The sequence below is a fragment of the Triturus cristatus genome, chromosome 6 (genome assembly GCF_964204655.1).
Source record: "Triturus cristatus chromosome 6, aTriCri1.1, whole genome shotgun sequence".
Lineage (NCBI taxonomy): Eukaryota > Metazoa > Chordata > Amphibia > Caudata > Salamandridae > Triturus > Triturus cristatus.
Window position 1 is genome coordinate 1,639,453,052 of NC_140589.1, and position 22,691 is coordinate 1,639,475,742.

A 22,691-nucleotide genomic window follows, 5' to 3' on the forward strand; every position below is an offset into this window, starting at 1 on the left:
CTTCAGGAGATATCTCTTTTACGGAGCTCCGACCAGACATCCTCGCTTAAACGCCCTTGGCATAAGCTTAACTGGGATTCTTTCCAGGCCCAACTATATACAACATGTCCTAGCCTTTCTAATGACCCTGATGAGGCGTATGGGGTCCTTACAGATTGGATCAGTCGGCCACTGGATGACCTCATTCCTGAGAAATTGTCCCTGAATCGTAAAACTCGATCTAAACAATGGTATACTAGCGAGCTGGCCGATCTGCGTAAAGAACGCAAAAGGCTGGCACGTATTTGGAGAAGGGATTTTAATATCAAGGCGAAAGATAGCTATCACCTGGCAGTCAAAAGCTATCATAAGGCCATTCAACTGGCGCGTGCAACATTCTATGCCGACTTAATTCGCAACAGCGATAACCCGGCAAAGAGCATATTCACGATACTCTCCAGCTTTAAACCACAGCAAACCAACGCAGGGCAGAAAATACAGTCTAATGAGCAATGCGAGGACCTTGCCTCCTTTTTTATTAGGAAGGTAGATAACATCTATAGGTCCTTCCCTGCCATAGCTATCACCCCTTCAGGGGTAGGGTGCGAACAACCTGCCAATACCTTGGAGTCTCTTGCACCCATTTCCACAGACCAATTGCAAACACTCTGTAGGAAAAGCAAATCTGGCTCTCCAGCTGATCCCCTTAAACCGGAACAATTCAGAAGGGTGTTGCCTATGATCTTGCCCTCTTTGAAACAGGTAATCAATATGTCGCTCTCCACCGCGGTTGTGACCAAGGCATGGAATCATGCCAAAGTGCTACCTCTATTAAAAAATCCTTTGTTGGACCCGGCTGAGCCCGAAAATTATCGCCCCATCTCACTACTCCCGTGGGTAGCTAAGAGGCGCATGTTAACTCACTCCTCTCAGACTTCCTGACCAAGAACGACATACTGGACCCCTCCCAGAATAGTTTTCGACCTGGTCACAGCACAGAGTCTGTTCTCTTGGCTGTGACAGAACATCTCTGGTCTGCGTTAGACGCTAGCCAAACGTCGGCGCTGATCCTGCTGGATCTCAGCGCCGCATTTGACACAGTGTCTCATGCCATTCTGCTACAATGTTTGGAGAAGGCGGGGATAGTCGGCTCGGCCTTGAAGAGGTTCTCTTCATTCCTTAGTGAGAGGTCTTTTAGGGTTTCTGTCCCCCCTTTTTCCTCATGCATCCATTCCAGCAAACAAGGTGTCCCACAGGGTTCCTCGCTCAGTCCCCTTTTATTCAATCTCTATGTCCAACCGCTGGCAGCAGTGGCTAGAAACAGGGGACTGACCATGGTCTCCTACGCCGACGACACTCAGCTGGTGGTAGCACTCTCTAGCGACACCAAGAGGGATGCCCTGAAATTTAGGGGTGACCTGGCGGTGGTCACTGAATGGATGACCGCTAACTGCCTCCAGCTGAGTGCCAGAAAATCTGAGGTGTTGTTGGTGGGAAAGGACCATGGGCTTTGGGGTGAGCTTTGGTGGCCAGATAATTTGGGGAGTGCCCCTCCTCCTCAGCAAGTTGTCAAAAACCTAGGGGTCTGGTTAGACTCATCGCTCAGCTATGAAGTCCAAATGAAAAAGGTAGCAGGGACGTGTTTTGGGCTCTTGCGGGGGCTTAGACCCATATTGGGGTTTTTTGACCCTCCAACGCGCCAGACTATTATCCAAGCAGCTATAATGTCCAGATTGGATTATGCCTGTTCACTGTATTTAGGGGCAAATAAGGCCGAGATTGCTTGGCTACAACTGGACCAGAACGCTTCGGCCAGATTACTGATTGGCTTGCACAGGTCCTGTCCGGTGTCCCCTACAATTCACTGGCTTCACTGGTTACCGGTGGCCAGGAGAATAGAATTTAAGGCCCTTTGTATTACTTTTAAGGCCCTGAAGTTCAATACACCTGGTATTCTGGCCAACCTGGTTACCTCCTATGTTCCTACACGCCAGCTCCGGTCACTTGGACAGCACTTGGTGAGGGTCCCTAGGTTACAGAGAGTGCGGGCAGGAGGCCGTTCCTTCTGCAGTAGGGCAGCCCTCCTTTGGAACTCACTGCCCACCACATTCGAAACCATACTAACTATTTGATGTTCAGGAAGGCCATAAAAACCCACTTATTTCCCAGCATGTAGCTACTGTCTCCTTTCGCGTTAGTTGCCTTGCTGACAGCGCCGGGACACCCCTTTGCTAGGGCAGCTGTTGCGCTATACATATGACAGTAACATAACATAACATAACATGTTACCTAAGAAGGGGAAATAATTAATGCCTGGTACCCCTTCCTCTTTCTATTTCCTTGTGCAAAGTAAAATTATTCCTAGCTCAGGGCCTAAGCAAGCTACGGCACATTCTTCCTCCTTGTGTCATTGCTGAAAGGTATATGCCTAAACAGACTGAATTCTTGGGAGTTTCTGTCCACCTGAGCAGGAATAAGGGGTTGGCATTGAAAGTGTAGCTTGACAGTTGTAGAGGAAATCAGGAAATCCCATTCTGGAATCAACTCCTGTAATACCCCTCTTTACAAAGTACCAAATATAATGGAAATTGATGAGATGCAAAGGACTAAACTGTGAATGTGCTGGCTATCACTATACATTTTTTAAATCTATGCTTATATTTACAAGTTACATAGGTAAGTTGGCCTATATATAGTACACATCAATCTAAGAAGCATCAAAGTTCTGTACAAATTCAGACGAACAGCTGAAGACAGGAACCGAGGTAGAAAGGAGGGCAACCTACAGAGTATAAAGGGGGCTTCAATGAATATGTGAGAGCTTGACGATACGTAGGGCAAGGTATCCAGATATATATTGTTGAGGAGTTGCTTGAAGATCTTCCTATGCAGGAACTTCACTACATATGAAAATTACCCAGGAGATCTTTTATAATAAACAGAAAAATAATAAGAAGGTGAAAGAATTTAAGAGAATGATGGAACATTGAAGAACTACGGAAACTACCAGTTAGAGTTTGAGGGTAGAATTTCTGTTTACCACTGTGGTGAATTTCGTTCCTCCCTCGTGGTTCTAGAGAAAATAAATCACTATACTAAGAGTTACAGGGTAATAATGGTTTCTCTACCAAAGGGGTTACATATCTCTCATGGTGTGACCCATTTTGAATGGAGAGCCCCAAACAAAAATCTGCTAATCCTGTGTCAGAGGAAACAATTTCCATCACCAAGTGTGGACTCTATAAATGTGCACCCAAAGTGGGACACCACGTTAGTGAGAGAAAGCGGATTATTAGTTAAGAAGGATGGTAGTTCACCACAACTAATAATGCCACTATTCCTGTTTGGTCCAGTAAAGATTTCAGTAATTTAAACCTGAGCTCAACCCCTGGTAGCTGTGGCATACTTGGATTGACTTGGCTGCTTTGTCTCAGTCCTCCAGAGGTCATTGGAGTGAAAAACCCAAGGGTTCTCATGATATTATGAGGTTTATAATTGGACACAGTCAAGGGTGCTTGGAACTCAAGAATATCACTTGGGGGTCAAGACTCACTCCAGCAGGATCCAGGGCAGGTCCAGTTGGAACCAATCTTCTGGGCTGTTCAGAAAAATAGCTTGTTGAGGCTTGTTATGTCTCAGTAAGTTAACAGGAAGTCAGATGACGACCCTTGGAGTCCAATTCTTTTTCCTGGGTACAACTGAGAGCAGATCTAGCCTTTTAGGTCTCCTCACAGGTCTCAACAGCTAGTGCATTCCTTCTGTCTTCTACAGGTCCAGCAGTGTTCTAAAGTTGTGCCAAGGGGTACCACATTTATGCTTAGTGCTAGCTTGTGGGTCGGAATGACTCCTGACCCCTCCTTAAACAATACAATCTTCTCAGAGGTACTTTTGCAGCAGCTCCTTTGTGCCCTACTGAAAACAATCCCACAGTGCCACTCCTTGCCTAATACCAAGATTGTAATTGTAATTGGCTTAATATAGCCCTTACTACCCCTGAGGAGGCATTGAAGTGCTTTACGGCGAGTAGCATGCTAGTCAGGAACCAAAGATTAGTGGTTAGACCAGTGGTATTATTGGTTATTGTGATTAGTCATGTTCAGTTTCTTTGAGGTAAATGAAAATTAGTGCAAGCTAGGTGTGATCATTAGTAGGGGCTATGTGCAAATGGTTAGTGAGATAGATAGGCTGGCGGAGTTTAGGTATTGTTTGTTTGCAGGGATAGGATTTTAAAGAAGGAGAGGTTGTGTTCTATGAGATGAGGTATGCACTGTTTGCAGAATCCAGTAACAGAGCTCAAGACAGACAGGCATGTGGCTGAGAGCAGTCTATAATCATGAATAGAAGCATCCAGAGGGCTGAGGCAAGGAGAGGGTCACTCTGAAGAAAGAAAGAACAGGAATCAATCAGAAGTAAGTCAAGGTCATTTAGTCATGTACGATTTTAGAAGTATAGTGGGAGAATAGCCAGAGAACCGAAGATGTAAGCTATAGAAAGAAACAACACTATGTATAATGCTCAATGTCTTGGGCAGACGGCTTAAACATGCAAGCACAAGTGCACACAAAATGTAAACTTAGGAGCCAGAGCCAGCTGTGTGCCAAGCTTAGGACAGCCATTTTAAATATAGTCTGGAGTATCACAACCTTGGTACAGGATTTGTACACAGCTCAAGAGGAGTTGGTGCAGAAGAGAAAACTCACATTTAATTATCTTCCCTCTCTATTCTGTTTGAAAGGGTATTCCGCACACACACTAAAAATTAGTTATTTGGCACTGGCTGAGTGTATCTTACCATTTGCAGCCAGCTGTATACCCTGTTTGTTATCAAATCCCACTATAGGTTGTTTCTATGGCACAGCAGAGCAACCAAAGTTAAAAGATACCTGGCGCTAACATCCCAATATATATTGTGCATATTTGTGTGTGTGGCCAGTGTGTTACAGGTATTGTATTTAAAAGTGACCCAGAGTAAATGAGGCCTGTCAATGTGCTGATGTTTGGGGTGAGGTTTTTTCCCAGACAGTGGACTTTTATTGGGGACAATCTTGAAGAGGAGGAAGGAGGATTAAATACTGAAGTGGGACAGAGGAGACTGGGCTCCTTTAGAAATTCAAATTGGGTCCTTTTACTAAGTGGGACTGTTAATGTCTTCCTATCAGTGGCGGTGCGTCCATTAAGGGCGCTGGGGCGTTGCCCCACAAGCCGCCCGCACCGGCAGCTCCCTCTGCGTCAATCATGTCAGTCACAGTCAGCAGACAGCATGAACTCGGACTGCCCACCCCTTCAGATTCTGAAGGGGGAGGGCGGTCCGACGTCATGCTGCTGAGTGACTGACATGCAGTAGACCAGGGGTGGCGCAGAGCGCACAGCAGGCAGCAGTGCGCATGCTGGGTGAAGGAGGCGAATTTTCGCTCCGTGCCCAGTCATGCGCACTACTGTCTGCTGTGGCTGGCGCATGCCCATTAGGAGAGCGAGGGTTGAGCAAAGGCTCAAACCTCGGTCTCCTAATGGGCAGGCGGGCGGTGAGTCACCCTGCTCTAAGCCAATGCTGGCCATTTTGGATTATACGTCACTCCACGTGCCCACCTACGTGACCCCGCTCCACCCGGCCTCGGTCCCAGCGAGGCCCGACAGCGAGGCGCCAACCCCTGGCCCGGGGGATACCATGTGAACCCTTCCCACTCCCGGCAGAGGGCAGTATCGATGGGACCCCCAACCGTCCTTCCACACCTAGGTGCGATCGCCCCACAGCTCTCTGGGGCCTGGCGCCTCTCCTGCTGGGCGTCTGGCCGCTCCCTACCCGGCCTCTCCGCCCCCCCTCCAGTCCTATATCTGGGGCGACCCGGCAACAAGACAACAGTTGTATCCCGGAGTCGAGAGCCCTGCTGATCGGATCGCGGCTGACCCTACGGAGAAAGACTCATCCTGAAACTACCCCCTGAGCCCTGCTGACGACGTCGCGGCTCCACCGTGCTTAAAGACCTTCACGAACCTTTGGGGCCCTGCTGACGCCGTCGCGGCTCGACCTTGTTGAACTTGCCATCAGAGCCCAGCTGACCTCGTCGCGGCTCGACCGAAGCGGACCTACCACCGGAGCCCTGCTGACTGTGTCGCGGCTCGACCCAAGCGGAACTACCACCCGAGCCCTGCAGACGCCGTCGCGGCTCTCCACGTCCGAGCTACTTTGAGGCCAGCACGCAAGGTCTGGTGCAGAGCCTCCCCGTACCTGGCTGGTACTGAGACTGACCCGCTACCCTATCCCCCTAAAGACATTGAGACTCTTTTTGGATCACTCGATCCCCCTGTAAATATTGAATGTGCTACCTTTGATAAAGAACCAAGATAAGCAACTGATACAGAGTCCTGTGTGGTGGTGTTACTGGGCCTAGTACGATCTCAGGAGAAGGACCTCTCCTCAGAGGCTTCTCAGCGGCGCTCGGCTATAACTTTGCGGGAAGGTAGGTGGCCGGAGCGGTCCCCCCGACTCCCCGGTGGTCCTCCATCCAACAAGGACCGTTTTGTGCTTTAGGAAGACACCATTTTAATGACATCATGAGAAAAGCTTTTAAAATAAAACGGTGTCCTGTTGTTTTTCGACCAAGCATTCTGAATTGTGTTTTCATTTTCCAAGCTATCAGTGTATGCCTGAAAAATAATAAAAGACATTCTTTGTATGATTTTTATAGAGCTGCCTAAGTAAAGCCATTGCCACAGTATATTTCGTACATTAAATTGAAGCACAGAGACTTTAAGGGTCATTAATTTTGATTGCGTACAGAACACGAGAATATATTTTCGTATGTGATAGGTGAATACATTCTGTATTTTTCATAAAACGTTCTGGGATATCATTGTTGAAAAAATAAAAAGTGAATGTACAGCAGTTTTTTTTCAATTTAGAAACCACTTTCCCTTCTCCGAGAAGTGAAATGTATTAGTTCCTAGTCATAATGTTGTGTGTCATTTGATAACTCACTTTTCCAATTCAAAATTTCCTTTGTGAGCGGCATTGATTAGAATGTCTTTAAACTATTTGTGTTGTTTTGCACTTGCATTTACATACCACGTTATTCCCTTGAGGCGTTGAAACGCTTTTTAAGGGGGGAAATGGGGGTAAATTGCTACTTTGTGGAAGTGTTAGTCGTATTGCTTTTATGGCTAATGTTGCTGATGTGCGTGAGGAGTTGTGCTGTTATCATATTCTTGTACCTATGCTTATGCACTAGCCTGAGGCGCAAATGAGTGAGAAATAGATCACTTAAGATTAAGAAATGCAGTCATGCAGGCAGTCATGCAAGTGTATACCTACCATTAGTGTTGCCATCTAGACAAAGTGATTCAGTTCTATTCTGCAGAGAACAATCGCGGTTCAGCTCCTACGTGGGTAGTTTAATTACATTTCAGGTCAGTTGTAGGGGCTTTGATGAAATAGGTAAAGAGTAGTACGTTAAGTTACAAATTTCCTAGAAGCCTTTTTAATCCAATCAGTTTCATTACATTTCCAATCTAGTGGATGGGAGTAGAGTAGACATAGAAAGAATATTACAGTATTGTTAGAATAGACAACATGAGCAGTTCAAACAAGATATAGGCAGTTTAATTAAGTTTCAGCTCTAGTACGGTTTAGTAGAATAAACATAAACAAATAGTACAGTAAAGTTACAAATTTCCAGTGACCCACTTCATGCAAACATTGTAATTACCTTTCATATCTGGTTAGTCATAGCAGAGTAGAGACACCCCCTTCTCCCCCCACATCCATTTTCCCCTCGGAGCACAAGGCGGCTTACAGACAGGGCAGCACCTGATCATGTTATTTGGCAGCGGAGACTGCTGAAAACTAAACAGCAAGGGGTGGAAAAAATAGAAGCAGGTACTTGGATCTGATAGAAGGAGACAGAGTCATCAATCTCAAGGTCCAAGAGTCCACAGGAGTGAGATCTGAGTAGGAGTGAGATCTGAGTAGGAGTGAGATATAAAGAGTGTCCCGGAGAGCTTACTGAGGGAGCGGCAGAAATCGCTTGTCACCGGACTTTCTAGCCCTGAGGGAAACGGTGCTGGGAGAGAGCTGTACTGCGTTAAACGCCGTGAGGGCAACGGCAGACACACTACAAATCCCAGGTGCCCCAGCCATCACCGGTGCAACTGTGAGCACGCAACCTGCGCCCGGAGGCGCTAATAAACAGCTGAGCGCCGAGCGCTCTGAGTGTCCCGGAGAGCTTACTGAGGGAGCGGCAGAAATCGCTTGTCACCGGACTTTCTAGCCCTGAGGGAAACGGTGCTGGGAGAGAGCTGTACTGCGTTAAACGCCGTGAGGGCAACGGCAAACACACTACAAATCCCAGGTGCCCCAGCCATCACTGGCGCACCTGTGAGCACGCAACCTGCGCCCGGAGGCGCTAATAAACAGCTGAGCGCCGAGCGCTCTGAGTGTCCCGGAGAGCTTACTGAGGGAGCGGCAGAAATCGCTTGTCACCGGACTTTCTAGCCCTGAGGGAAACGGTGCTGGGAGAGAGCTGTACTGCGTTAAACGCCGTGAGGGCAACGGCAGACACACTACAAATCCCAGGTGCCCCAGCCATCACCGGCGCACCTGTGAGCACGCAACCTGCGCCCGGAGGCACTAATAAACAGCTGAGCGCCGAGCGCTCTGAGTGTCCCGGAGAGCTTACTGAGGGAGCGGCAAAAATCGCTTGTCACCGTACTTTCTAGCCCTGAGGGAAACGGTGCTGGGAGAGAGCTGTACTGCGTTAAACGCCGTGAGGGCAACGGCAGACACACTACAAATCCCAGGTGCCCCAGCCATCACCGGCGCACCTGTGAGCACGCAACCTGCGCCCGGAGGCGCTAATAAACAGCTGAGCGCCGAGCGCTCTGAGTGTCCCGGAGAGCTTACTGAGGGAGCGGCAGAAATCGCTTGTCACCGGACTTTCTAGCCCTGAGGGAAACGGTGCTGGGAGAGAGCTGTACTGCGTTAAACGCCGTGAGGGCAACGGCAGACTCACTACAAATCCCAGGTGCCCCAGCCATCACTGGCGCACCTGTGAGCACGCAACCTGCGCCCGGAGGCACTAATAAACAGCTGAACGCCTCCCGTCCCGCGGGCGGCGCGCGGGAGGCGCCGGGCTAAGCCCGGGCAAGGGGCGGGCCTCTTAAGCCCTAAGAAGCCAGAGGAGGCCGGGCTGGGCCGGCCCTCATCGACCGTTTATGGTGGACTTCATACCGGAGAGGTTGCTAAGTACTTTTCTTCGTTTGTTTTAAAACAGTTCTTGATAATCGTGACATTGACACTGTTTTAGCAATTCACTTCATAGTTGTCATTCCATATGGTCCATCTTTTAATACTACCCTATTGCACCAATACGTTGTAAGATGTCTAAAGGTCAAACCTCAACAAGAAAGTCCCTGACAGGGGGTAGCCTGATAGGCGCTATTGATCAATTCCTCAAGAAGGCTACTAACGAGATAGACCGCGATATAGCCATCGCGGAAAAACGCCTTTCTATTGAATTGATCTCAAATAAACGATCCTCATTGGGTTCAATTCAGTCATCCATTACTCCCCTAACATTACGTATAGTGAATATCGATATGGAAGATCCAGGGATCCCTCTACTTCTCCAGGATAGCCCAGTTTTAATACCATCCTCTCAGGGGGTCACTATAACTACAACAAATCTTGAACATTCCTTTAACTCATTGAGGGATGTTTACCTCCCTTCGCTACCTTCGGTCAACAAAACTGGCCTTAACCTTCAACCAAAGGACAAACTCCCACAGAGAGTAAAGGGGGCAACGTTCAAACGTAAGAGGGGAGGGGACACACATGCAGGTAAAAAGACAAAAATATTCAAACCATCAACAAACTTACCCAAGAAGCAACCTTCTAGGGAAACACCCTTTGGCTCCTATACACCACTCCCTGAGGGTTCTTCTCTAGAAGGGTTTGGGAAAGTTATGGAACATCTTCTAAAATCCCTCCTGTTGCCTCTCATAGAGAGAGTCAAGAGGCTGGGTGACCAAATGACCCAATTACTTGAAGTCTCCCACTCAAATGAAGAGGCCTTAAAACAAGTAAACGCTCAGATAAATCAAACAGTACCCCAGCGCTCTCCACCAATCTCTGCTACATCCCATGGGGAACGCCCTCTATCAAAATCAGGGCTTGTCCATCCGGCCCCTGCAAGCACAGAGTTGCCTCGAAACCCTGTGAGAGAGAACACTACAATAGGTCCCCCAATCATTCCAAACACTAGAAACATAGCACCGCCGAGGGCACCTCCAAAGCATATGACCCAAAACAATAGTGGACTTTATACTGATTTACCCCCTGAAGCAGCAAATTATGTTATTATTCTGACTGGAGTTCCTGGGCTGGCTGAGGGTAAGACAGAACCCCATGCCAACCTTAAAAATAAAGTTATATACTGGCTGCGAACTAACAGACCTCTGCCATCACACATAAAGGGTGACATAGTGTCTGTCAGACGATGCAATTGGGTAGGTCCCCGCCCAAAAGATATTGAGGGGGATGTGGTGATCATTAATTTCATGAACCATAGAGTTTTCACCCACATCACTGATTGGTTTCTAGGGAGAGGAGACGGTGGTATCTCATCCCGTGATTTGAGCTATTTTTATCCTAAAGCTCTGCTGACCCATCCCAATTTGCCACCAATTCCTGAAAGCCCTAATACTTTACAATCCCCCTTCTGGGACAGCCAAAATAGCATAAGGAGACCCCATACAATCATTCCTCCCCCCCTCTTCCCACTTAGACGTACTCATAGGCCGCCCTTTCATTATTATGGCAACTACCAACACATAAATCATAATGAGCTATGGAGTATTCCATTACGTAACCAATTCGAGCCACTGTCAAGCCTCGAGGACCTGGATTGACAGCTGAAGGTTACTCCATGCCCTCTGAGACCCGGTCCTCTACCTGGGATCCATGTACACCAACACTGGCGCGGACATGACCCCTCTCCTGACAGCCTCAACACTACCATCGCAGTTAGCGAAGGCATCACATCAATTGAAACAGGAAGGTCCTTTCCCACGCCCAATGGGTTATTAACTCAACAAATTCCACCTCCACTGGAAATGAGGGTACAGGTGGATTCTTTACAACCAATTCCCCTTCCCATCCTCATGGCGGGGGAATCTTCTGATACTGTGCTACACAAGGCACCAAATCCATCTGCCTCCTCATACTTATTCTTGTCCTGGAATGTGGCAGGGCTGTTAAATAACCTTGGCCAACAGTCTTGGCTGGACTTGGTGGAGAATTACACCATCATATGTCTGCAGGAAACTTGGGCCATAGATCCGGCACACCTACTGGGGTATCGGACCTTCCACTCATCAGCTCTGCCCTCCTCACACGGTAGAAACAGTGGGGGTCTATGTATATATCTTAGCATACAGAGTGGGCTTATTGTCTTAAATCAACTCCTGGCTGAAAACTATCAGATTTTAATTCTTAGATGGGGCAATTCTGTTAACATGATTTTAATTAATTTCTATAATAATGTGTCAACTGTCAATCTGGATAGCGTTATAAACAATCTCCTAAGTGATGTCTCCTCTACCAAGGAAAGAACAGGTGGTGAGTTTTTTCTGGTCTGGGTGGGCGATTTTAACTGTAATATTTGTCAGGACGGACCGAAGGGCTTGTGCGGCCTCGGTAACCCTACTGACGAGAACCAGAGTCACTTTGTTCATTCTAGACAGGGTGACATCCTAAATAATTTTTTGTCCTTTTTTAATCTCACATATATAAATGAGCGTTGCTCGACGCTCCAACAGTTCCAGCCAACCTTCCATGGTAAAGGGTGTAATTCTATCATTGATTTTACCCTCCTTTCTAGAACGTATGCCCACTTAATAACTTCATGGGAGACGTTAGATGTCATTCACGGAGACCACTATCCAATTTCTTTCTCTATAAAAAAGGCAGAACCAGAGCGGATACGGAAGGAAAATAACCCCACTTACCAACTCTCGATCATCCTTGCGCGCAAAAACGGTTATACCCTCAATTGGGACAAGGTTGATCCCGTGGGCCTTCTAACTAAACTATTATCGAAGATGAGGAAGGAAATACTTATCTGCCTCTCCCCCAGTGTCGACCCATTAATAATTTTGGATTCTTTTTCAAAAATCCAATTAGCTTTAAAACACTTATTGACCAGATATCATCGCCCGGAATCGAGCTGCCACTCTGGCTGGTTCGATCATAAGTGTACCACTGCACTAAAAAATTTGAAGACGGTTCTCCACGCTACTCCTAGATCCCCTCCTGAGATTCGAGAAGCCAGACAACTTTATCGTCTGGCAATAAAAAACAGGGAGAAATCACTGAAAAAAGAAGCATGGCAGGCCTTAATTTTAGCCTCCAAAAATAGGGACTCTAGGGCATTTTGGAAAGTGGTCAACGCTCATGTTTTCCGTGATAAAAACAATACCGTCGCGATAGATATCGCCATAAATGGCGAAGCCTGGGTCACTCATTTTGAACAGCTATACGATAATGAAACCCCTTCCTTATTAGTACCTCCCGTTCCTACCATTAGTCTCGGAAGTGTGGAAAGTCCTTGTATGGGTGCTTATCCTTTGGGAATTTCGTTTACCTACGCCGAGGTTAAAATGGCAATCAGCGAGTGCCCCTCAGGAAAGGCGCCCGACCCAGACGGTATACCATCCGATGTTTTTAAACATGAAATCGACCTCTGGGCACCACTTTTAACTAATGTCATGAATAGCGCATGCCAAGTGGGAATATTACCAACATGGACTGAGGCCATAGTGGTTCCGATATTCAAGAAGGGAAATAGACAAGATCCAACCTGTTATCGGCCTATTTCCCTTCTTGACGAACTAATGAAGGTGGCCGGTCGTATTATCTTAAAGAGAATCCAACTGTGGGCTGAGGAAGCTAACATCATATCCAGCCTCCAGTATGGTTTCCGCACCGGCATGGGAACAGTAAAGCAGAGCTTAAATTTGTATTTTTTAATTTCTAAGTACACCCAGGCCAGGAAGGGGAACCTTTTTATTACTTTCATTGACTTGAGCTCCGCGTTCGATTGCGTGGATCATAACCAACTTTGGTCTACGCTGTCGAACCTGGGCATCGACCAATCAATTTTAAATTTTAGCAAGGAATTATACAGGGGCGCTGGGGCCAGGGTGCGCTTTGGTAAACAAGGTGAGTGCTCGTCCAAATTTTCCATCAAGAGGGGAGTAAGACAGGGGTGCATTCTTGCACCCCTGTTATTTACTCTATACATAAACTCTATTGTCGAGCACCTCAAGGGATTCCCTTTCGATTTCCCTTCCTCCCAGGGCCAGCCTGTCCCTATACTACTATATGCCGACGACGCGGCTATCATGTCGCAAACCATGTTGGGGCTTCAGCGAGCTGTCAAAAAATGTAATACCTATATGAATGATAAGGGGCTAAAAGTCAACACTTCTAAGACATACATCATGGCCTGTGGGCATGGTTCCAAGAAAGTACCCTGTTCTATATACCTTGAGGGTAAGGGGCTGGAGGCCACCGATAAATTTCCCTACCTGGGAATAACCTTTGACAGGAAATGCACCTGGCACACAGCGGTAAAAGCGAGAAAATTAGCCTTCTCGAGAGCGGTTGGCGCACTGTACAATTTTGCGGCTAAACTTGGTGGCAGACCAGTCAAAGAACTAATCACACTATATCAGGCAAAGGGTACATCCAGGGCCATCTATGGATCGGGTGTCTGGGGTATTGAAAATATAACATCTATTCAATTAATTGAAAATCAATACCTCAGATATCTGTTGGGAGTCCCAAAATCCTCAGCCACTTATCGTACCCACATTGAATTAGGTATTCCTTTTATTTCTGACACCATTAAAATTGCACCTATTCTTTTATGGCACAAGGTGTGGGTCAACCCGGAGACAGCTTTTAACCGCAACTTAATTATTGACTGTCTCACCTTGGATGGAGTCAGACATATTAAATGGTTGTCCCACGTGCAAGACCTGTTGACTGAGTGTGGCCATCCCGAGTTTTTCTCTACCCCATCTACTATGAAATTGATTTCTAGAAAATCATTGAAACAACTGGCCATGAAACATCTAGCTAACAAAAGATGGTCTATAGAAAAACTAAAAAACACTGTGTTGACATACCAGGAAATTACCATCAAACCTGGGCCGCAAATGGACCTCGTTGGTGATCTAACCTGTTTCTCAAGAATGTTGCTAACACGCTTTAGATTTGGTACTTTCTTCCGTATTGTTACTTTTCCATCTTGCAATAATTGGTCGAGGGATTTGCCCACCTGCCCCTGTGATGATTCATCACCCCAATCTAATTTGCACTGTCTCTTATTTTGTACATTTTATTCTGTTCCATGAAGGATTATTTTGAGACCAATCTTTAAAGAGTGGGGTCTCCGCTCTTGTAGAGCTGCTTATGTGAGATTGCAACAGCTAGAGAACCACTCAGTGGCTCACGCTACATCTAGTTTTTTAAAACTCCTGATAAAATTCAGAAAGTCTATGTAATGCACTTTATTCATGTACACATCAGTTTTTATATGGTTTTTATTATATCTGTTTTTACCAAATACGATATGTTCGATCTGTATCAACACTGTTTTTTAATCCTGTTTTTCACTTTGGTGATTTCTTGGTGTATGTTTGTTTTTTAATTTGTATGCTTTTATGAATTCAATACAGAATATCGAATAAAGCTTTGAAATACATAGCAGAGTAGGTGGGGTAGGAGTAGTGCAAGTATTTACAATTTTCCCTAGGCCAGGCATGGTAACGGAGAGCCCCAGATTTAAGCATGTGTCCCTAGTAAGGCGCATGGTGATTGCCATTTGCCTTGCCATCCAGAGCAGTTTGTGTGATGTAAATGACAGGGGGACATGAGAACCCCGAAACAATTTGTTTTTTAAATTTCTCCTTGATTTCGTCTCCTGGAAGCTCCCAGAAAGGGGAAGGTGTGACCAGGGGTGCTTATGAGGTGGCACCGGGCCCAGTATGTCTGGCTGCGTGTTTTGTGTTTGTCACTTTGTGAGTAAATCGAGTATTTCACGTCTGCTTGCAGCTGCAGCGGTCTCTGTATATTTTTTTGTTTATAGGTCTTTAAGCCTAAACAAATGTTTGTGACTCGTGCTTTATGTGTGTACTTGAAAGAGTTTGAGTGTGTGTTTGTACTTGTGTTGGGGTAAAGTTGATGGATATAAGGATGTTATTACAGATCCTGTCATAATACTTTCGCAAGTGCTTTATCAACCTTCCTGCTTCCTCAAATTTGCTTGAAAATGCTCCATTTATCCACTCTTTTTTCAAAATTTTCTTGGAGGAGTTGTTAGGGCTCGCTCGCTCGCCTCAGTGCAGTACCATGATAACTTTACGCCTCACCACTTTCAAATGTCACCAGCCGCCACTGCTTCCTATAGCACAGAAAAGACGGCAGAACCATTTTCCGTGCAGAGCTCAGGTCCCCTCCCACTAGAATTGGTGCCTCCCTGACTAGGAAGACAAACAAAGGTCCTGACTAGGAGTAACTTTTTTTAAATGAATCATATTCATTTGCACAGATGGCCATCCTGACACATGAACAGAACACCCTCTACACCAGTGATACTCAGAGTACGGCCCCTCTTGACCTTTACATGCGGCCCCTTGGTGAACAGCAGCATAAGCTGCTGTTTAGTTGCTCAGCACTAATATTCAGAAAGAAAATGTTAAATAAACAGGCAAGCATTTATTAACCTGCAAATAAATGCTTTCCCATTTATATAACATTTTTTTAGACCTCATTTCATAATCTCTGATCCACCCAGATCCCATACCGCCACCCTGCTGGCATCAGTGCTGCCCTCGGTCACACCACAGACTGTACTTTGTGGACGCTGGGCAAATGTTTTTGAGTACCCATGGCCTTCGTCTCATGTCTGGGAGCAATTTCACATCTCGGTAAGGGAGCTATTCAGCTCCTGAGTGACAGCTGGAGCCCTTGCACATGGGCTTTCAGACGTTTTAGTCAAGGAAAAGGTAACTTTCTAAAAGTACCTTTTCAAAAATATTTATTTAAAATTCAACGTTAACAGTGAATTTGGCTTCTAATATATATTTTAACAAGCCCAAAATGAATTTTGTAGCTCTTACCTAGTTGGAGATAACATAATTACATTTAATATTGTATCCCAATGCTCTCCTATCTAATAGTGAAATAGCCATCTGGGTCTTTTCATGGTAAAGACATGTTTAACCAGGAGAGGCTCCTTCGCTAAGGCGGAGGAGCGTCGCCCCACTGCTCACTGAGTGGGAAAAATAAAATGATAATAACACAGTTATTATCATTTTATTTTTCGCAGGTTCGGGCTGGGTTAGGGCAGGGCGAGGTGAGGCTGGTGGAACAGGGGGTGGAATTGGTTTGCTCACTCCAAGAGGCCCCCATTCCTCACCTAAGCGCCAATCCACAACACTGAGACCATTCACAATGCTGCATTGCAGCATTGTGATTGGCTTAGAAGAGCCAATCACAATGCTGCATTGCTATGGGGAGCCAGGGGGTTTCCTGGTTATGGGACTCGCCGGAAAAGAGGAAGACATATGCGGCTGGCAGAAGAGGTAAGTGGTATTTTTGTTTGTTCCTCCCACCACCCCTCTTCCCCCGCCCCTCCACCCTAATTCCCTGCCAGCTGCTACTGTGTTTAACATTAAAATTTTACATGTCCAACTTTTAAGTATCTTGCACACTGCCTTACGAGCAATAAGGCCTAATAAAGGGTGACTTATTAATATTTAAACTGAGGGTTTATGTCTTTGACAGGTTGAATTTACAGTTTCAAAACTGCACAGACAGTCTACAATGGTAGGCCTCAAGCCAACTTTACACTCTCACAATGCACACTCGCAAGAATGGGTGCTGAAGCCCACTAACGAAATTTTACTTACAGGCGCTGTTTACACTTTATACCATATATAGTAGGGACTTATAGGTAAAATAAATTTGCCAAGTTGTAATCTAGCCAATATTGACGTGTTTTAGGGGTTAAGAGCACATGCACTAGAGACTGGTTAGCAGAGTCCCAGTGAGCAGAACCAACAAACCAGCAACATTGCTATCAAAATAGCGGTGATCATGAAAAAAGACGCATTGTCTTACAGTTAGGAGGACTGTGAGTACTTTTTTCGGAAAAGCTTCCACCCTTACGTGGCAGTCTCTCCAGGAGTAAACTTCACCGGAACTGGTGGTAGAACAGGCGTGTTTGATCCACATCTTAGTGCACCAACCGTTTTTTCTGATTTTTCATTATTACCCTTTTTCTAAATTGCACTGTATGTGTACATATTTCTTTAAGTTATCCATTCACTGTGTAGTATGCCTTCATGGGACAATGCCTTGCCATGACGATCTGTGTTCCTTTAGAATTGTATTAGTAGTTTGTTTACTGCTGAATAAGACTGTGAAAGCAGTTATCTCTCAGACTGGTCAGAGGCTGGGGCTGGAGTTCTTTCTATATTACAAATCTTGTTCAAGCTTCATCTTGTATTCTGGCAATCTTATTGGACTTTCATCATCACACATCGATTAGTGTCTTAGTACATGTAAATGCCTCTTCTTACATAATCGCTCCTAAAACCTGTGGACTCATGTTACTGGTATTTGACACTGAAAGTGTAATGGACCTGCTAACTAGGCCCCAGAGACTGTGCTCTGACCCTTAAAAGGTATAAGTTTTATTGGTTTAAGGTTTATGGTCAGTACGTAATGTGAACTGGGACCCCAAAACACATTGCCTGAATTTCTCCATAGTCCGAACCGTGGCTAATATTTCCTTCTCTATCACAGAAAATGTCTCTTTTTCTGAAGACAAGGGTCGAGAAGCAAATGCTATTGTGGCCTCCTCACCTAAATTAGTCACTAGTGTCAGGACTGCCCCTAAATCCTTCCCACTGGCACAGTGATTACAATACTATGTGCCATAGTGTTAAAACCCTGTAAAGGAAGAGCAGTACACACATTTTATTCTACCCCTTCAAAATACTGTTACAGATTATCAATCCAGATAAACTCCTGTTTTGATTTCAATAATTGTCTCAAACCATACATTTTCATAGCAAAATTTTGTACAAATTTAAAATAAAATTCTGAAGACCCTAAGAAAGATCTAACTTTTTCCCTGGACTTAGGAGCCGATGCATTACTGATGGCATTGATTAAACCTTTCTTGGGAGAAAGGCCATCATCTCCAACCTCATGACCCAATAATTGACGGATTTCATGTCAAATTTGCATTTTTTGAATTCCGCTTTCAATCCCATCACTGCCAACCTGCTTAAAACTGCTTTTAATCTGTCATCATATTCAGATTTTTTTCAGCCCATCACCAGGATATCATCTTGGAAATACGTCACACCCTTCATGTCCCTAAACATCCTATGCATTAAACGTTGGAAAACAGCAACTGCTGATGCGAGACCGAAGGACATTCGTACAAACCTGTAACAACCAAAAGGAGTAATAATCGCTGTCAGGTTCCTACTAGAAGCATGCAATGGAACTTAGTGATAGGCTGAGGTTAAATCAATAGTGGATGACCATTTCACTCCCTTGTATTGCGCAAGAAGCTCATCAATCCTGGGTAAGGGGAATTTATCCACCACAATATTTTTGTTTAGATCTCTGAGATCAATACATAAATGCAAACAACAGCAAAGGAATGTTTCCTGCTTTATGACATACCGATACAGCACCTTCTTTCAGAACTTTTTTGTGTACAAATCTACACATCTTTCCTACTATACCTGTAAAAACACTTGGAAATTGCTCCTTGACTTCCTTCACAATACTTTCCTCATGCTCACTAAGTAACTTTACTTGGTCCTTTCTATTAGGATCAAAGTTAATCCCTAATGCTCCCTGATCAACCCATCCCAACACAGATGGCCCTTTTTATACCACATATAATTTCCCTTGGACATGTCTGTCTTTGAATCAGAATTCCTCCTCTGCAAACCCAACCCTGAGAATCTCCTTACCTGTGAACATTACTGCATGAATATCCGTAGGCTTCAGACATTTGCCTATCACTTTTTTAAACTAGTCTTCCCACACAGATTTTTGTATTATAGTGTAAGGAGACCCTGAATCAGGAACAATCAGTGCTTTAAATGGGCCGGTATTGTCCGGTACGGAGTACCGGCACTTTTTAGGTCAAGGACCGTCCGGTCTGCCGAAGGCAGAACCGGAAGTCGGAGATTTAATGTTTCTGAAAGTGGCTCCTTAGCCCGCCTCTCTTTTTGCCTCTCCTCCATTGGCTGGCTTCCTAAACGGAGGCCAGCCATTGGAGGAGAGAGCCGTCCCTCCAAATAGGCTCGTCTTTTTCAGATTCGGGGGCGTTTTCCGTGCTGTTCTTTCCACTTTTTAGCCACGCCCTTTTAGAACAGCAGGAACACGCCCCCGAATCCGAAAAAATTTCGAAGCTTCCATCCGCCATTTGCTGTCGTCTGGCCGTGAGGATCCATCCGTCCGGCGCCGTGTTGTTGTGCTGGTGGCGGCGCTGCCGGGGCAGGCTCCAGTTCGACGAGCAGGGATCCGCACCGTGCTTTGGACACCTTTCCCCCTTGTCCCTTGTGCAAAGCGAATCAATGCCTTGTCGGGGCAGGGTAGTAAGCGCTATATGTGTGCCAGTGAGAGCTGCGCAGCAAGCCTCATGAGGACGCAATGCAAGTGGCACAGATGATACTATGCGTCAAAGTCGCATGCGTTTTGTTCGATTTCTATGTTCCGTCGTTTAAGTCATTGTTTTACTCAGTTGCTACACAGCTCGAGTACAACTTTTATGTGTAAGTGCATGTCTTGTGTTTGATTTTCACAATTTGGTCTGGGGGCTGTTTTCAGAGCAGTATAGACCCTGCTTGACCCGTCCATGCCTTCACGACTCCATTCAAGCCACGGCCTCCTGCGGGGGGGGGGAGGGGTGGTGTGGTTTGAGCACCTCTGCCGATGTTGTTGTTCAAATAACATGTTGTTTGCCCCACCCAAACCGCAGATGACACACAGAGAGGTAGGTGCGCGTTAGAGCGCCTGCTGAGCATCGTCGTCAATGCATTTCTACCTTTCTTCCGGGCGCCGTCCGTTCCCTGCCCCACTCCTTACACCCCTTGCCCACCCCCCAATGTGTTTCTGAGGGATCTCCTGGGTGTTTGTTTAGAACACACAAAGCCTTTGTTTGCCCTCAGTCTCAGGAGGGCAAGGGGGCGGGACAAGTGGGTGCTAGAATGGATCCGATTTCCAGGTGCTGAGCTGCGATCACACCTTCTCCGGGACTATCACCTGTTGTTTTTCCGATTCCATGTCGCCCTGAACCTCTGACAAAATACCTAGCACAAAAGGTCTGTTTCTCTTATTTTCAGAACTTCATGAAGCCGCTTTAGGCATTGAAGCTAGGGTTACCAGGTGACTCAGGGCTACCGGATGCTCTGTTTCCAGTGCCCAGTTTTCCTTTCCCAAATCATTGCTTTTAGGGGTCAGTCACATTTAACTCAACTAATCCTACAACTCTCAGAATGGAGTCTTTACTGAGGAAAGCGCAGGGCTAAAAACATCCATCCTTCCTTTTCTCCATCCTTCCGTCTCTCCATCCTTCCGTCTCTCCATTCTTCCGTCTCTCCATCCTTCCGTCTCTCCATCCTTCCGTCTCATCATCCTTGTTCCCCCCCCTTGCACTGCAAGAGATGGTATTTACGGACTTCCTGGAGGCCAGAGTCTCTGAACAAAGTCAAAGAAGCCATTAAAAAGTACATTTTTCATGTTACACAAAATGACCCTGTGATGCCCACCCCCAGATCAAGCTGATAAAGTGGGGGGGGGGAGTAAATGACACCCCATCGCATGGCAGCCATAATTTGAGCCACTCATGTTCCTTTCCACCTTCGACGTAAAGCACTTTTGTAAAAGCGCTATACAAATAACGGATTATTACTTTGATAAAAACAAAAGGTGCGGTGTGCTCATGGAAAGCAGGTGAGATTGAGCAAATAAGTGAGTTATTTAAGAATTCAAAAATGTGATGCCATGCTATAAAACAAGCACTGATAAAGCCAACAAAACTGGCATTGGCTGCCAAACTTTTGACTTTGTCAATGCATGTTTTGTTTTATCATGGATGATGTTACTATTTTCTGTAGGCCGCATATTGCTCTTGTCTATTGCGTCATTTAAATTGAGCCACACCCAGGTGTTTATAGCCGGCAGCAATTGGGTTGTAGTTGAAGGCAGTGTGAGTTTTGCTCAGTGGGACAGTATGGTGTTCAGTGGGGGAGACGATGTGGCACTATAGCCAGAGCTACTGAACTTGGAACTGGGGAACCAGGTTCAGCCTTAATAACCAGTCCACCAGACGACTCTCCTGAGAGCACAATCCTGTGCTAGACTTTAGAAGTCTTCGCAAGACCTTAGAAGCGCTAGTGTCTTACCACCATCAGGTGGACCCTAGCACTGGCAAGTCTGGGTTAACCTTCAAGGTTTGTCCACCACAATCCATACTGAAGTTCACCTCCAGTCTTGCTAGCAGGCCTATGAAGCAGCACAGCCAAGAACAACAGTGACTCTGTCACTGAGGTCACAGGACCCTTGAGAAGGGCCAGCTCTAGGGCAGTGCAACCGGTGTGACCGGGCGCTGACTGTGGGTGGAGACATTATGTTTGCAAGTAAATTAAGGTTTTAAAAGCGCTTGCTGCCTCCTTCCTGGCCTCCAGCAATTTTCGGCAACAATAAAAATGTCAAGATGACTCTGGTGTTTAATGTTCTTCCTAGAGAGAGATCGGAGTTTTGTCTAGTGGAAGTTTTGACTCCTGGAAAGGTAGCACATAGGGTTAATGTGCCTGCAGCAAAGAACATGTACCATGCAGATTACAAAGTGCACATAATATAAATAGGTCTGTGGGCTACTGCATGTGTGTGTAGGTGTCTCTGTGGGTGGCTCTATTTGTATGTGGGTTGCTCTATGTGAGTGGCTTTGTGTGTGTGGATGGCTTTGTGTGTGTGACTCTGTGTGTGGGTGCAAATGCAATAGGTCTCGCATTTGACAGTGATTAAGCTATTGACATTGTAAATAACAATGCCGTTTCTTTAAATGTTTTAAAAACAAAAACATAAACAAAAATAATGTCATGAGCAATGCCAGTAGCTCTAACTTTAACAGTGCCGAGACCATTGCATTGGAAATGCTTGTTTATTTTGAGAGGGAGAGTACAGGTGCTGGAGCAGAGTTTTTCTGTTGAAAATCTATTGGGTTTTTAAAGCTCTGGTTTGTCTATTGTCGAAAGAAATTAAAATTATTAATTTATAATTACTAATTATTTGTTTTGTGTAAGTGTTCTAATTAACCAATAAGAAATAACAAGAGAAAACTACACGTGGGGAAGCATTTGTGTCGTTTATTAATAATGTGCATGTTTTATTAATAAATGTTGTTGAGTGCTGTGTATTTTAAAGCACGGCAATGCTTTTTAAATGTCATGTACTAATGCTTTTCTTGTGTTGCAAAGGCTAGATAATTACATACACATAAGGGTATTAGTGGGGTTAACACTGTTTAATCATTATGCTGTGGTAACATTGTTTTTGTCTCTTTTAATTAAGATGGTACGGTTTGGCCTAGTATAAAATGGCTGCCGTTTGCAGCCTG